This window comes from Toxorhynchites rutilus, chromosome 2 (genome assembly GCF_029784135.1).
Source record: "Toxorhynchites rutilus septentrionalis strain SRP chromosome 2, ASM2978413v1, whole genome shotgun sequence".
NCBI lineage: Eukaryota > Metazoa > Arthropoda > Insecta > Diptera > Culicidae > Toxorhynchites > Toxorhynchites rutilus.
Window position 1 is genome coordinate 267,262,969 of NC_073745.1, and position 15,469 is coordinate 267,278,437.

Genomic DNA, 15,469 nt, shown 5'->3' on the forward strand with positions numbered 1-15,469 from the left:
CCAATGAAATGAACAAACAGAAATTCTGTATTATTCGTGCATATAGTATAGTGTTTATGAGTTCCATGGCAATGCTTGACCCTGACGCCAAGATCCCGCATTCGTAATCATTCCCCGATACTTCCTTTATCATCTTTATTATCCAATCTTAAATATAAGGAAAAAAAAAAGTCTTAAAGCGTTGTTAATCGAACATCCCATCGCTTTGGGGGGAAGTCTAAGCCACGTTATTACCGAACATTAAGAGCCAAATTCAACTCCGAATCGATGCGGGTAAATTGTGAAACCATCATTGCTCCCTCTCCGATCGGGTGGCGAGTCGATAAGCGAGTCATGTCGGGGACCGAATGTTCTTTTTCATAAATTATCGCCATAATCAGGCGGGAACGTGATAAATATTGTTTTCTATATGACGTGTTGTCCCGAAGAAGGTTGCTACCGCTTTTGGGAGAGAAAACAACAGTGCATGTACTGCATGTAGTCACCAGTAGCGGTCACGGTTCGAGGCACACGCGAAATGTTCTCGGCCGCATCACTCGGTACGAGGTAGAAAGGGGCCACCGAACCTACAGAGTACAAGTGCAGAAATACTTTCCACCATTTATCCGGCTTCCTCTTTCTCCCGGGGAATTGCACCACCAGCGGTCAGCGGTCAGAACCTCGTGAATAACGAGTGTTTGAGGAATTTCGCGGAGATTTTCGCTTCACCGATGCGGCTGCTGACGTGTGACCGCTGGCCGGTGCAGAAAAGGCGGCACTTTGACACGGAATGGGCGCGAAAGTGTTATGCAATAAAGAGTTTAAATTTATGAGACCTCATATTAAATACTAATTTAATATCTTTCCTTCATATCTCCCGCCGGGGATGGAGCTGCGGCGGCAATTTGCCTGGAAGTTCCGGAGGGGTGGATTTGCACGTGTAAGAGGCGGTTGTAGTCGGTTGGCCAAACGAGATGGCATCTTGATCAGCGAGTCAATGCAAGAAATGGAGTTTGAAGCTGTGCGATTATTCGTGCTACAAGAGAAAGAAAGAGTGCGCCCTTTCAGACACGGAAATTTGGTTGTATGTTTTGTAAGCTCATGTTGGAAATTATCGAGTGGAAGTTTGTTTCCGCATGATATACACTCCATTTCAAAACAACTCTTTTTTTTCTGAATTTCCATATATATATATGCAAGAAAACAGTTGCATATAGTTTAGGATAGAATACCTATTTTCATTTATAGCGCTGTCCATTTGAACTGTATTGTTATATTCAGGCGCGAAACATTCAAAAAACAAAAACGCCAGTGTTTCATAACTACAGAACCAGATGGAGAAAACTCTCACTCCTTTACAAAATTAATGTCAATTTCATATGAATTATAATAAGTTTCTAATTCACTAGGTCGTCTCTAGTTCTCAATCAGTTCAAATAATCTATTCAGGTTGGTTTCGACCAAGCTGCGTCATGTTGTAGTCGGTATCTTGTTCTCCACAGAGGAGAGAAGAGGAGCTCGGTTAAGCTCTTCAGATCGCTTAACTGTTTGTAAGCTGCATCTACTACTCGTACGATCACTCCTCGTAAGTTCTTGACAGGATTTGATCTAGTAAACATGCTGACCAGTCTAGAATCTTAATTCCCTATTTATTAAAACATTGCATGCTCTTGCGGACTTTATGGGTTGATACCAAATTACCCAATTATCGAGGTATTTTTGATGCAAAAACAGCAGTTAATTATTCTGAAGAACTTCGTTGCACTGTTGATTCGTGTTGCTGAAAAGCTATCTGGTCGGTGCTCAGTCAGTGGTTAATGGTTAATAATGGTTTCGAGTAAATCGAACTCAAAGTTTGAAGCTGTGTAGTTTTAGTAGCTCCCAGTTATTCTCCCCAATTGTTTTTCTTCAACTCTGAGTTACTCTTTAGCAAGGTCGAATGGTGATATTATGTCATAACAATAACCTCTTGACGGTCAACCAAGAAGGTTTTACGACTGGCTATGTGTACTTGGAAAACTCTGGAGGAAAATGGGAAAATTCGGAAAATTCAATTCGCATATGTTTCACAATTACATATTGACAAGCTTTATGTTTGCGCTAACGAAATTTATCTTCGTTCGAAAATGGAAATGGATTTTAATGTGATAGAACGCACGCGTGTTAATAAGACCAAAACTCGAAGGAGGAATTGTCCGATTTAGGGCTGTCTTTATTCTATGATATTTTCTGTATCAAACATTTATTCCATATAACGGAGAAACATGTTATTTGCATGTGGTTGGAAAATCTTGAACGAGAATTGTGTCTGAAAATAATCTAATATTATATTGACGAGTTTTGGTAGAAGTACTAGGAATTTTTTAGCAAAAGGTTGATAAGAAGATCAATCAATGGACAATTCTGCGATTGGACCCATGAACAGCGCTTAGTAGAAAAACATAGATGTGATAACGAAAAATAAATTTTAGGCGGGACGAAGTTTGCCGGGCCAGATAGTTTTTCTTATAAAACTCGAAATGCGTCCGCGTGGCGCGTCTCGTAAACTCAGCGTTAATCGATCGGTCACCTTGTTTCTTTCATTTATTCAATTAAACTAAATACGACGCAAAGCCATAATCATAGTGCATACCAGGGCTTGGAAATATTGAGCTTGTTAAGTAATATTGAAAATATATTTTTATCAGTGTAACGCGTTTATTTTGTTGGTCGATGCTGCTGTCATTCATTCGACGGCAAACAAATTTACAACTGTCTTCATTCACATTTATTCATTGCCATTGAATTGTCAGGAATGTTGTGACTGTTCATTTTCAATATCCCGATATGTGTGTGATTTTCTCATTGAGTCAGTGCCTTGCTTATTCAGTTGTTTTTGAAGTTACTCCGAAAGGGCAACGCAAATCGGTGGCGCAAACGGGAATTCCAACAAAAGAGCAAGATCTGCATGCACATTCACAATTAAGGATTGCTTAGGCTTGGACGGCGAGAAGCATTCTGCAAAATCGATCCGAGCAGCGAATGCAAATTTCGTCAGCCAAAGCTGGATGTTGGCAATTTCATCCGCTAATCCTATAGCATAGTTTGATCCGTTTGCAAAAGGAAGCTCGAGATATTCCCATTGCGGTCGTGTCTTGGACACCACCATTTTATGTTCGTGTGTTCAGAACTTAAAAAAAAAATAAATGTTCTTTTGAAGCATTTCTGACAAGTGGAATTGGAATTGCATATTCACTATGTAAAATGAAAGCAATTTAACCGAGATGGAAACCTTGCATGCTTCAACAATTTATTTTCTTGTCACTATTATGATCATTCTGTACTTTCTCATCTTCCTCAACGAATTTCTTCGTTTCGTCAGTGTCTGAGAACGATGCTGATAGTGAATGAACTGGTATGTTAATGTCAATGAATGACAAAACTAGGGATATTTTCTTTTGCTCACATTCCGTGAACTCAGAACAGAACGAAAAACAGAATGAACAAAACTGGATGAATCAACTGTGAGTGGCTTGCTGTGATTGTGAGGTTTGGCGTTGGTTAATTTTCGGTATCCCGAATGCAATGGTATAATGATCGAATGTGGCCGGAAATTCAGCTGAAAAGATTGATGTGATACAGATATTTCCAAGCACTGGTGCATACACTTCGTCCAACTTCTATGAGACCAGATGATGATCTTGCTGCTTTGTGTCATTGTTAACAAACTATGCTTCAATATTCTAGTGTATTGGTGACTACAGTACACTGCATGATTTTCATATGTGTGCGTGCAAGCGCTGAGCGAAAACGAATGTTTTCGAATTTCTCAACTGTACTTGACAATTGAGAAATACGAAACATTTTCCGTTGTTTAAGTTGTTTTGATCAATAAATCTGGAAAATGCCCAAGGGAAAAGTGCTCACGGAGAGAGAAAAAAGACAAATCGATGCATTTCACCAAGAAATTATTGATTTCAGAGAAATTGCTCGTCGGATTGGGCGATCCCATCCAGTAGTGCTCAATTATTCGGCGAATTCTCAAGGATACGGTGAGAAGAAGAGAGCTCCATGTAAATTGAAGCTCTCTGACCGGGATAAGTGTTAAATATTAGGCTGTCAAAAAAGTCCTGCGGTATTTCCGCGAGGTGTCGCTGTAAGCGCGTAGTTATAGTTGTATTCATTGTATCGAGTCATACTATAGCTTGTTGGAAAGGTATTTTTGCTATAATATAGTCCTTGACAGTGTTTTGTTTGGTTAAGTCGTCCGTGAGTTATAGTGTCGCAAATATGGAGCAAAATAAAGAGAAAATCCGACATATTTTACAGTACTACTATGACAAAGGCAAAAATGCATCTCAAGCTGCCAATAAAATTTGTGCAGTTTATGGACCCGATACAGTTTCCATTTCCACCGCACAACGATGGTTTCAACGTTTTCGTTCTGGTGTAGAGGTCGTCGAAGATGCGCCACGCTCCGGAAGGCCTGTCGTCGAAAATTGCGACAAAATCGCTGAATTAGCCGAGAAAGACCGGCATAGTAGCAGCCGTAGCAACGGCCAAGAGCTGGGGATAAGTCATCAAACCGTTATTAAACATTTGAAGAAGCTTGGATTCACAAAGAAGCTCGATGTATGGGTGCCACACACGTTGACGCAAAAAAACATCTTTGACCGTATCGACGCATGTGAATCGCTGCTGAATCGCAACAAAATCGACCCGTTTCTGAAGCGGATGGTGACTGGCGATGAAAAGTGGGTCACTTACGACAACGTGAAGCGCAAACGGTCGTTGTCGAAACCCGCTGAAGCGGCTCAGACGGTGGCCAAGCCCTCATTAACGGCCAGGAAGGTTCTGCTGTGTGTTTGGTGGGATTGTCAAGGAATAATCTATTATGAGCTGCTTCCCTATGGCCAAACGCTCAATTCGGACCTGTACTGCCAACAACTGGACCGCTTGAAGGTAGCACTCATGAAGAAGAGGCCATCTTTGATAAACAGAGGCCGCATTGTCTTCCATCAGGACAATGCCAGGCCACACACTTCTTTGGTGACGCGCCAGAAGCTCCGGGAGCTCGGATGGGAGGTTCTTTTGCATCCGCCGTATAGTCCGGACCTTGCACCAAGTGACTACCACCTGTTTTGTCCATGGCGAACGAGCTAGGTAGTCAGAAGTTAGCCACAAAAGAGGCCTGTGAAAATTGGCTATCCGAGTTTTTTGCCAATAAGGAAGCGAGCTTCTATAACAGGGGTATTATGAAGTTGGCATCTCGTTGGGAACAAGTTATCGAACAAAACGGTGCACATTTGACTTAAAACAGATGATTGTAACTAATTTTATGAACAAATGAAAATTTAAAAAAAATACCGCAGGACTTTTTTGACAGCCTTATAGTACAGCTTCAAATACCTCCAAATAGCTTATGCAATTAAAGCAATATCTCATCTTCCAAAACACGGGTGATAATTCGTCAAATTTTGGTAAAGAACCCTCACATAAAGAGGGTTTAAAAGGTCAAAGCTCCTCATTTTACACCATCTCACATCGGAAGACGTCCGAGTTTTGCCAAAGCTCACATGAACCGACAGTGGGACATGGTATGTTGTGACAAAGAATGTTTCCAAAAGAACACATTTTGCTATATGCCATAACGAAAAGTTCTTTAATGTATAGGCTATCTTCACTGACGAAAAAAGTTCTATTTGGATAGTCCTCATGATTTCAACGGGTACTGGCGTGATTCACGGAAGAAGGAACCATATTTTTCAACCAGGAGTTTTGGTGGAGGCTCGTGCATGGTTTGGGCGGGATTGTGTGCAACCGGAAAGCTCAAGATAGCTATAACATCATTCAAGGATCACACACATATTCTGGAATCCTCTCTCTTACCGTTTTTGCGTGGATATCGTCACAAAAAAATCACATTCCAGCAAAGCAATGCTACTATTCATACCAGCAAGTAAACTAAGCAATGGATTAAGGACCGAAAATTATTTTTTTGCACTTGAACCCTGTTGAAAATCTTAGGTGGGATCCTTGTACGCAGAATCTCTGAGGGGAAACGGTACACCACGATTGAAGAGCTCAAGGTCGCAATTTCCGAAAAATGGAAAAATATCGAGAAATCCGTTCAGCAGAATTCGGTAAATAGAATTCCAACACGAATTTTCATGGTTATTATCCGAAATGGTAAGGCTGCCAACTATTGACATGTAAATCAACCGATCGTTTTGAATTTTTCATCGATAATAATTATGAATTTTGAAGTGGCCTTATAGAAACTGGACAGCTGAAATTATCATATTTAAGCACAATGAAAAAACAAACAACTCTTTTGAACGAAATTGACGTTAAATATACTTTATTCCAAGCATTCAACAATGTATGAATGTATCTTGTTGAAATTATAAATGTTTGTGTTGCAACGAAGTAGAATCAGGATGGTCTTATAGAAGTTGGACAGAGTGTAGGCAGCTTCACATCTACTCATGACCTGGTATTGATATCGTTAGATAAGAAAGTGTAGCGCCCCTTAACCCTTCTGTACTCGCGTTCAAAATCATTACACGTATACTCGCGCACGGTGTCACAGACCGAAAATTAAACTTCTCTGTAATGTTGCCATTGTGTATTTTTCAGGCTTTATTGGCATTTATTTGAAGAAGAGGGTATGATTGAATGAAAAAAACTCCAAAAAATATGTTTCCTTCGTCTTTATTATGTTTTAATAGTCATCTAATCCAGCCTCATCAAAACAGAGTTATTTTCGTTACTCCAACACAAATAACGAAATTCGAATTTTTCATTGTTATTAATTAAAAGTAAGCAACTGAATATAATTCATGGAAGTATAAAGAGCTGTAAAATGACATAAAAACGTATTAATCGATTGTGGTTTCATTGGAGTAAAATCGGAACATAGCATAACTGCATACTTGAAGCAAACATATTTTTTACATTTCATGCAGTTGTTGCGTGGTTTTGGGGTCTTTTATCGAAGAGAAGAATGTATAACGACCTTCTAGATAATTACCAGATGATAAAGGTTCTCGAATATAAAGTTTACATATTTCTAATATTCTTTTACTCTGTATTCTTGGTAAACTAAGAATTAATGCCTTTTTTTATGGGGCATAAAAAGATTATATAAAAGGATTTCTAGGGACTTCCTTTTCTTTTTCTTGTTTTCTTGTAGATATTGTCCATTATAAAAAAATATCTCCGAAACTGTAACTGTTAAAAATTTCCATAAGCTACCGATTAGTTTATAGTTTACTGTTTACAATTCTTCCACAAGTGAAATTCTTTCACAAGTGTGTATATGTATGACCATTATATTTAGCGAATAACTATATGAAAGTCAAACATTCATATTTTGCTTTTAAACGTATGAATACATGAATACGTACAGTTAAATAATTTTAAACAAAAAAAAAATACTATTAAAAAAATAACAATTATGAGAAATCGCTGATGCATTTGATACGATGCATTCAGCAGATGCTATGAGCGAGAAAAAAAGGTTGAGTTTATTCAATTCTGTAAGAATTGTTTATTCTGTTTGGAAAACATAATCATATCTCCCATACTTCAATTGTATGTACAGGGAAATAAGGGGAAATGTACGTATCGATAATTTAAACTGGTGTGATTCTTATTTAAACAAACACACTTTGAAGTGGGAATTTAAAAAAAGGTAATATGTTAGGCCATATTTGTCTACAGCCAAGAATGTGTCCATCAATCGCAATAATAGCTTTTGAATGTACCGAAGGGCTGGAAAGCCAGGAATGCATTCCTGTAAGGGCATGTATGTCCCAATACATACCTGAATGTTCCGGAGAAACTAAAAATGTGGGATATGATATTATCAAATAATAAAAATAAACCAAAATGAAGTAGCGCTATAAAAGCGAAGAAGGACCATGGGACAACCTCCAATATTCAAAAATTCAAATAAAGGAAATTAAAGAATAAAGAAGATTAAGGAATGTTAAAGAAGATTAAAGATTAAACATTAAACAATGAATTAAAGGGGGAAATATATATTCAGCAAGAATGTTGAAAATAAACATATTGCACCAAGAAATTTTTTAATGAAGCTTTAAACGCTTAGCAATGATAATCGATAAGACTTTTTGGGAAGCTTTAAGGAGATATGACCATTTTAGTTTCAATATAGAATAGTGGTGTTACTGAGTTGAAGGAATCTAGTTTTTTAATTACAACCGGAAATTAAGAATGAAAAAAAGGACATCACACATTCAGATTTTTTGTAACAAGTCGAGCTCATTTGTAGGAGGTATAGCATTCTACGTTATTTAGCTTTGGTTATCAGGCAGCAACATCAATTTTGATGTTAGATTATTGTTTTGGAAAATCGCCAACCTTTAACATACGATATAAAAATAGAACAAATACAGATATACACATACATATAATTTTATCAATTTATCAAAAACATTATACATTAAGATATTAAGATATATATGCAGATATCACATATCAAGATATCACACTCAAGATCACATTTTTAAACAAGTATATCCATTCATATAAAAAAAGCTGTTCCAACTAGAACTTAGAGTGGATTCATACATGATTTTCGAATAAGAATATCGGAATTTTCCATACACATGGAAAATTCCATAAATCAGAGATAGAGCGGTAGAGAGATAAACAGAGAGTAGGTAAGAATAAACAAACTCTGCATGTAGGGTGCAGTCGGTAGGAATTTAGATTAAGAATGTTTCGTTAAGCGAATTGGATAAAATAAAGGGCAGTCTGAACTCACAGCTTGGATCAAAAAAGTTGTTTTATTTCCTAAAGAAAGTGCCTTGGACCGCTCGGGCGCTTCAAAAGGACATATCCTAATTTGTAGTTTGTTCTCTGCCAATTACTAGGGAAAAGGGTGCTTCTTTTTTTAAAGTCGCAAATTGTATGTAAAAATATGTTTTTCACCCGACATTACTGTAATAGTTTCATAGTTTTTGTTCGGACTCGACCTAGGTTCCACCAAAGTTCAATCAGAGAAAAAATCCCGTAACGATATTTTCCAATTTTCACAATGAATTTAGAGCAACGATTTTTTTTTGAATTTGTCAGAATATTATTTGTTTATCTAATTCATGAATTGTTATAGCTTTCTCTGTGTTTTCTTATGATAAACAGAAAATATATAAATATTAAAAACGAGTTGAAAAAAATCATTAAATTGAAAATTGACACTTTTGCCGAGATGCAAATTTTAAATTCAAGATTGAACATACATTAACAAAATAAATCACGCGTTACATGCATTTTGCTAATGAATTACTATATCTTTTTCTATTTTAGATTTCCCCGAGCATTTCCGTTCCGGCCAACGCCATCGTTCCCAAATAGTTTGCTCGCAATCAGTTCATGTTTTTTTTTTAAAGAATGATCATTCGTCAATCTTTGGCGAACTAGTTGTTTCGTACCGTTCGTGAACGGTTAGCCTACCATGGAGTCTAACGGCCGAATTGTATACAATGATGTTGATAATTTCTCTTCCTCACAGCACAAGCAACAAAAAAAAGTCTTAAAAGCATACCTACTTTATTCGTTAAATTGTTTATTTGTTATACCATCTTTGCTGTTTGTGTTATAATCGTTAAAATTGCTGAATAAATTTCCTACCTGATGATATATAGCATGATATATGTTTAATGCCAAACCGATTTTGCGTAATATGCATTTGAAATCTCCTAATTTTTCGTTACATTTTCCGTAGAGTGATCCCCCTATGTAGAAATCAATAAAACCTTTGTACTGTATTCTATCAGTTAAAACATTTCATTTGATACCGATATTGAGTGGATTGCAGAAAATACATAGTGTGTTCTCCAAGTCAAGTTCGTTCGTTTGATACACATATCTCAATCGACCTTTTTTTTGAGATGATATGGAATCAGCTATTTTGTAGCTGCGGCCAAATTGGATTTTTCAAGATAAGCAGTTTTAAAATGACAGCAGAGATAAAGGTATTTTATAAATTCGGTTGGTCAAATTTCAAATTATGTGGGACAACCCTACAGACATACAAACATACATACGAACAGTTCAAGCTAAATAAAACCGTTTGATAAAGTCATTGGCTATTTGTGATTGCGGCCATCTTGAATTTGGATTTTTCATGATCTACTATGATCTACTATTCAAGCCCTTTCATTTGATACTCATATTAATCGGGTTTGAGGAAATATGCAACCCGCCATTTGATAATGGCAACCATCATAGATTTGCATTTTTCATAAATAATTGTGTTCTACTAGTGAAGCCCTTTCATTTGATACCCATATGAACGGGGTTTTGACATAATATGTAGTCCGCCATTTTGTAGTGGCAGGCATCTTGGATTTGCATTTTTCATAAATAACATAAATTTTCATCATCGCGTTGGGATGTATGCCCTCAACGCATACCATGAGTCTCGAGGTTTTGGCAGGCGTACTCCCACTAAAAGATCGCTTCAATTTATTACCTCTTCGGTTCCTCATCCGGTGTAAGGTTATGAACCCATTGGTGATAGGAAATTTTGAGCAGCTTATCGAGCTAAATTTTCAATCTGGGTTCATGAGTCCATATCATGAATTCATCTCCATGCAGGTTGATCCTTCTTCGTATATTCCCAACCGTGTTTGTTTCCCTGACTACATCAATTCTTCTGTGCATTTTGATCTGTCCATGAAGCAAGATATCCATGGATATTCAGATTACCAACGATCGAGGATCGCTCCAACGATCTTCGATGAAAAATATAGGGGTATCAATTGTGATAATATGTACTTTACTGATGGGTCCACTATAAATGAGTCCACAGGATTTGGAGTGTTCAACGAATTTTTTAGCACCTCCCACAGTTTTCAGAATCCTTGCTCAGTGTATATTGCTGAATTGGCAGCGATACACTGGGCGCTGGACAGCGTCGCCTCACGACCTGTTGAACACTATTACATTGTAACGGATAGTCTTAGCTCTGTCGAAGCTATCCGTTCAGTGAGGCCGGAAAAGCACTCGCCGTACTTCCTTGAGAGAATACGAGAAATTTTGAGTGCTTTATCCAGACGCTGTTATGTCATTACCTTTGTCTGGGTCCCTTCACATTGCTCAATTCCGGGTAATGAGAGGGCTGACTCATTAGCAAAGGTAGGTGCAATTGAAGGCGATATTTATCAGCGTCAAATCGCCTTCAATGAATTTTATTCTTTAGTCCGCAAAAATACCATAGTTAACTGGCAACGCAAATGGAACGAAGATGAATTGGGCCGGTGGCTCCACTTGATTATCCCTAAGGTTAGCCTCAAACCATGGTTCAAAAGTCTGGACTTGAGTCGGGACTTTATTCGCACCTTCTCCCGACTCATGTCCAATCACTGTTCGCTAGACGCACTACTCTCTCGTATTAATCTTGCCGACAACAATCTTTGTGTTTGTGGCCAAGGTTACCACGACATCGAGCACGTTATTTGGTCGTGCGAGCTGTATCTTGTCGCCAGATTTAATTTAGAAGACACCCTTCGGGCCCGAGGAAGGCAGCCCATGGTGCCGGTGAGAGATGTGTTGGCTCGGTTAGACCTTGATTACATGTTCCAAATATATGTCTTCCTAAAAGTTATCGATCTTCGTGTGTGATTGTCCTTATATCCTTATATTTTCCTTTTCATTTTCCTTCGCGAGAAATCAAATCCCTTCTTACTAACAATAGAATAAGGTGAAATGTAAATACATGTTAGATATAAGATAGGTTTAAGAATTGAGTGTGATGAGTGTGATTGAGAGTGTGAGTGTGATCATTGTCAATTAATCCTCATATCCCCTCCTTTTCCGAAAGAAAATATGTCACCCTTCTAAACTTGAGTCGACCGCGAGTAATCGGTTTCCTATATTATTAACATTAGAATTAAGGAAAAATTTATATACATACTAGTAACAATACAGTAAGGAGTTCGGCTCCTTTAAACCTATGTAACTGAGCCTGTAAAAATAAACGATTTAAATAAAACAAAACAAAAATTTCATAATTCCATTTGATACCCATATTAATGAGGTTTTGAGAAAATATGTAATCCGCCATTTTGTAGTGGCAGCCATCTTGGATTTTAATTTTTCTTGAATAACCGTATTCTACTAGTCAAGCCCTTTCATTTGATACCCAAATTGATGGGGTTTTGGAAAACCCATATTGATGAGGTTTTGAGAAAATATGTGATCCGCCATTTTGTGGCGGTCGCCATTTTGGATTTTCAAGATCGTGAAATACGCAGTTTTATAATGACTACAGAGATAGAGGTGTGTTCCAAATTTCAGATCATTTGGCCAACAGGAAGGGGGTCAAATTTCTATTAATGTGGATCAGCGCTACAGACAAACACGTTACACGTTACAAACATAAAAACAGATTACAGGGCAAGCTAAATATAACCGTTTAAAAAACGAAGAAACTTACCGGTACTCCTCTTATTTTATTCTATAGTATATTTAAGGAACTTTTCTATGGATAACCAAGATCCGGTGCAGAGAATAATCAACCAAATGTGTATCCGATTGTTCGTTAACTTCAGCCAAAACATTATGTTTGCACCATTTCAACCGATTACATCCTATCTTCATTCCGACAGAGTTCTTGCCAACTGTACTAAACCGTCATAAAATCGATTACATGTTCGAGGGGGTCAGCTCGAACACATCAAACACAAACTGCACGAGGAAATTAATTGACTAACACGCAAGTGGGAACAAAGCATCCAGTGCATCTTCGCACCCAAGGATAGTTTTTTTTGGAACCCATATAACGACAACGCCAGCAACAGAGAAAAAAAAACCACCGTAGAATGTTTGCTGGCCAAAGCGAAGCTAAAAGCCCTTAATTACCGACATTACGCGCGAAACACTCCCGTCCAGGGGTCGGGAAGAGGCCCGATAAGATGACGATGTAATGTAATGAAAAATATCAGAATTAAAATTGAATCTGTCTGGTTGATGGCTTTTACTGCAAAAATTTGCAGCCACTGCTGCTGTTGCTGCTGAACAAAAACAAGCAGCCGAATATCGTTTGCAGCTGAGGTGTTAAAAATGTTGGACTCCGAAAACGTTGCAGTGAAATCGATTAAAAGCTAACGATAAGCGGCTCATGCTTTGCGGGGAAACGTTTCATGTACTCTTCGAATTAAAAGTTAATTAAAATTCGTGTAATTGCCATTTTTCGAAGAATTCATTAGATAAATTTAACAGACAAAACAACACACTGTTCTCTTGTAAATGGTGGAAAATTCTACAATTTATTCCAAGGTTTTGATAAATAAAATCAATGCTTCGCATCTGCCTGTCCGACCTGTCACGATGTAATCAACACGCGGTTCTCGAATACGGGAAACAACCAAGTCGAACATCTCCGATTTCAAAGCAGTGAAAGGACACCCGTTGGTTGTCACCAAACACATCGCCACCGTCGCCATATCGGATTTCTTGCACACAGAAGCTTCTGAAATTGCGCACATTGTGATTGCCCGATACCATCTCTCGAGATCTGCGCAGACCAAAGAAGGCAGAAATGAGACGATCGCATGGCGGGATTTCCGCGCCGCAAATAAATCGAATGAAAGTTATGTAGGTATACAGAAGTGACTCGGCGCAGAACGGCAGCACAATCGGGCGCAGTCAGCGAAAGTAATAAATCGCAATCACTGATCAAAAAATTGCGACTCCCCTATAGGGTACCAGGAGTCCGTGTGCCCCTCGACAGCCTCGACGTATGAATTATTGATGATGTTTGTGATTTTGGAAACCCGGACGAATCGCACCTGCCGGCACTCGACAGGTCGCGCGGTACAAATGAAAGCAGCGCGCTCTGATTCGATTTGGACGATTGCCAGAATCCGACGTCATGCCGGAGGGACACTTTTAATTGAATCGTAAAAATAAACAGCGCTTATTTTTTAAGCACCCTCTCATGTGAACCCACAAACGGTCAAACCGTGCAAATAAAACGTATCCTCCATTATTTAGCGCCACAATTCATGTGGCCCCAAACATCTCGTAATTGCATTGATTGAAAAGCGAACAAATGAAGGTAATAATATTTTCCAAATTATGGGATGTGGAGTGAACCAAACCTTTCCTCAGAATTCGTTCAATTGTTTCAACTTTAGGTGGAAAATTGAATTGGACACAAATTAAGAACATGGGAGACTTCAATTACCGAAGCGGGCAGTAAGCGACGAGCTCGGTAATTGCACACTTCGCTTCCGATCGGATCACGACGCGTTCCGGACCGGGCGGACCAATTAGACCGAGGACTGATGTGTATTACAGTGTTTTAGGTAATCGATTGCCGATCGGGGCTTAATAAATCATTGCCGATGAGTTTGTTGCTGATGGTGTTCCATACTGCATTTGGAGCATCAAGCCGAAAGGAGGCTTCCATTCCCCCAAAAGATGTTAAAAAGGTTGAATTCGGATGCAATTGTTTGCACACTTACGGCATTTCGCCCTCGGTATTGTTGAGGTTCTTTTCATTTTGAGATTCTATGGAGTTATTACCGAGTGAATGCTGTGTTCAAGTTGAGTTACGAATGATTATTATAATGTGTTTGTAATAATAATGGACACGAACAAAATTGGACACAATCACAATCCTGCCATTTGTCTTCGCGCAGTGACGATATCGTAACCAATGAGGATTTACCGAGGTGCGATTATTGTTAGTTGAAAAAAAAAAATGGGTGGGTTATATCAATGATATAACCGCAAGGTTGACGTGGGACTACCTTATAATTTGTTTGTATTGATTAAATTTTTGATTGGATGAAACAATTTCTATTCTTCGCCGATTGCCCGAAGTAACCAGACGAAGGAAAGTCGCGTCTAAGTTTCGTTATCGGTTACCGCGTGATTGTTGTTTTTTTTTGCCGCTGAAGAGTTCATTTCGCTATCTGGATAGTGAGTGGAGTACCCTGAATGAAAGCGGATAGAGGCTTTCATCATCGGAAAACCAAGGATTGGTTTTTATTTTGTCGCTGCTTCGCCGACATTGGAGTTTTCGCCGAATCATCGTGCCAACAGTACCAGTGCGGGTAAGCTTTTACCGACGACTGTGTGTAGTGGTGTCGTAAGCACATTCTCACCACCAACGAGCTTTCAGCGCGCTCCCGTTCATCTGCACTGGAGTGCGTTCATAGGTGAATAAAATTAAATATACTCAGAGAAAATATTTATTAATTATAAGTTTTTTTTTTGTTTTTGTGAATTATTTTATTGTGAAATATTGTTTGAAAAACAAAAAAATACTTAGAATATAAGTGCAAATTTTAAAATGGCAGAGAGTGGGGGACCTTCGGATATGGAGGTCTCTGACTCCAGTTCCCTCCTAAGTGATAAAAAAAGTCACTCAAACGCGTACCAAATACGGAAGATACTTCTTCTGGGGACGAGTCAGCTAACCCTACCAAGCCTCCCTCCAAAAAACTAGCAAATCTCCCATCTGCCCTTA

General features: G+C 38.5%; 1 pseudogene; it reads left to right on the forward strand.

Annotated features, from left to right (window-relative positions):
- Positions 1–14,624: 14,624 nt before the first annotated feature.
- Positions 14,625–14,795, forward strand: LOC129772097 (U4 spliceosomal RNA; annotated as a pseudogene).
- The last annotated feature ends 674 nt before the right edge of the window (positions 14,796–15,469 follow it).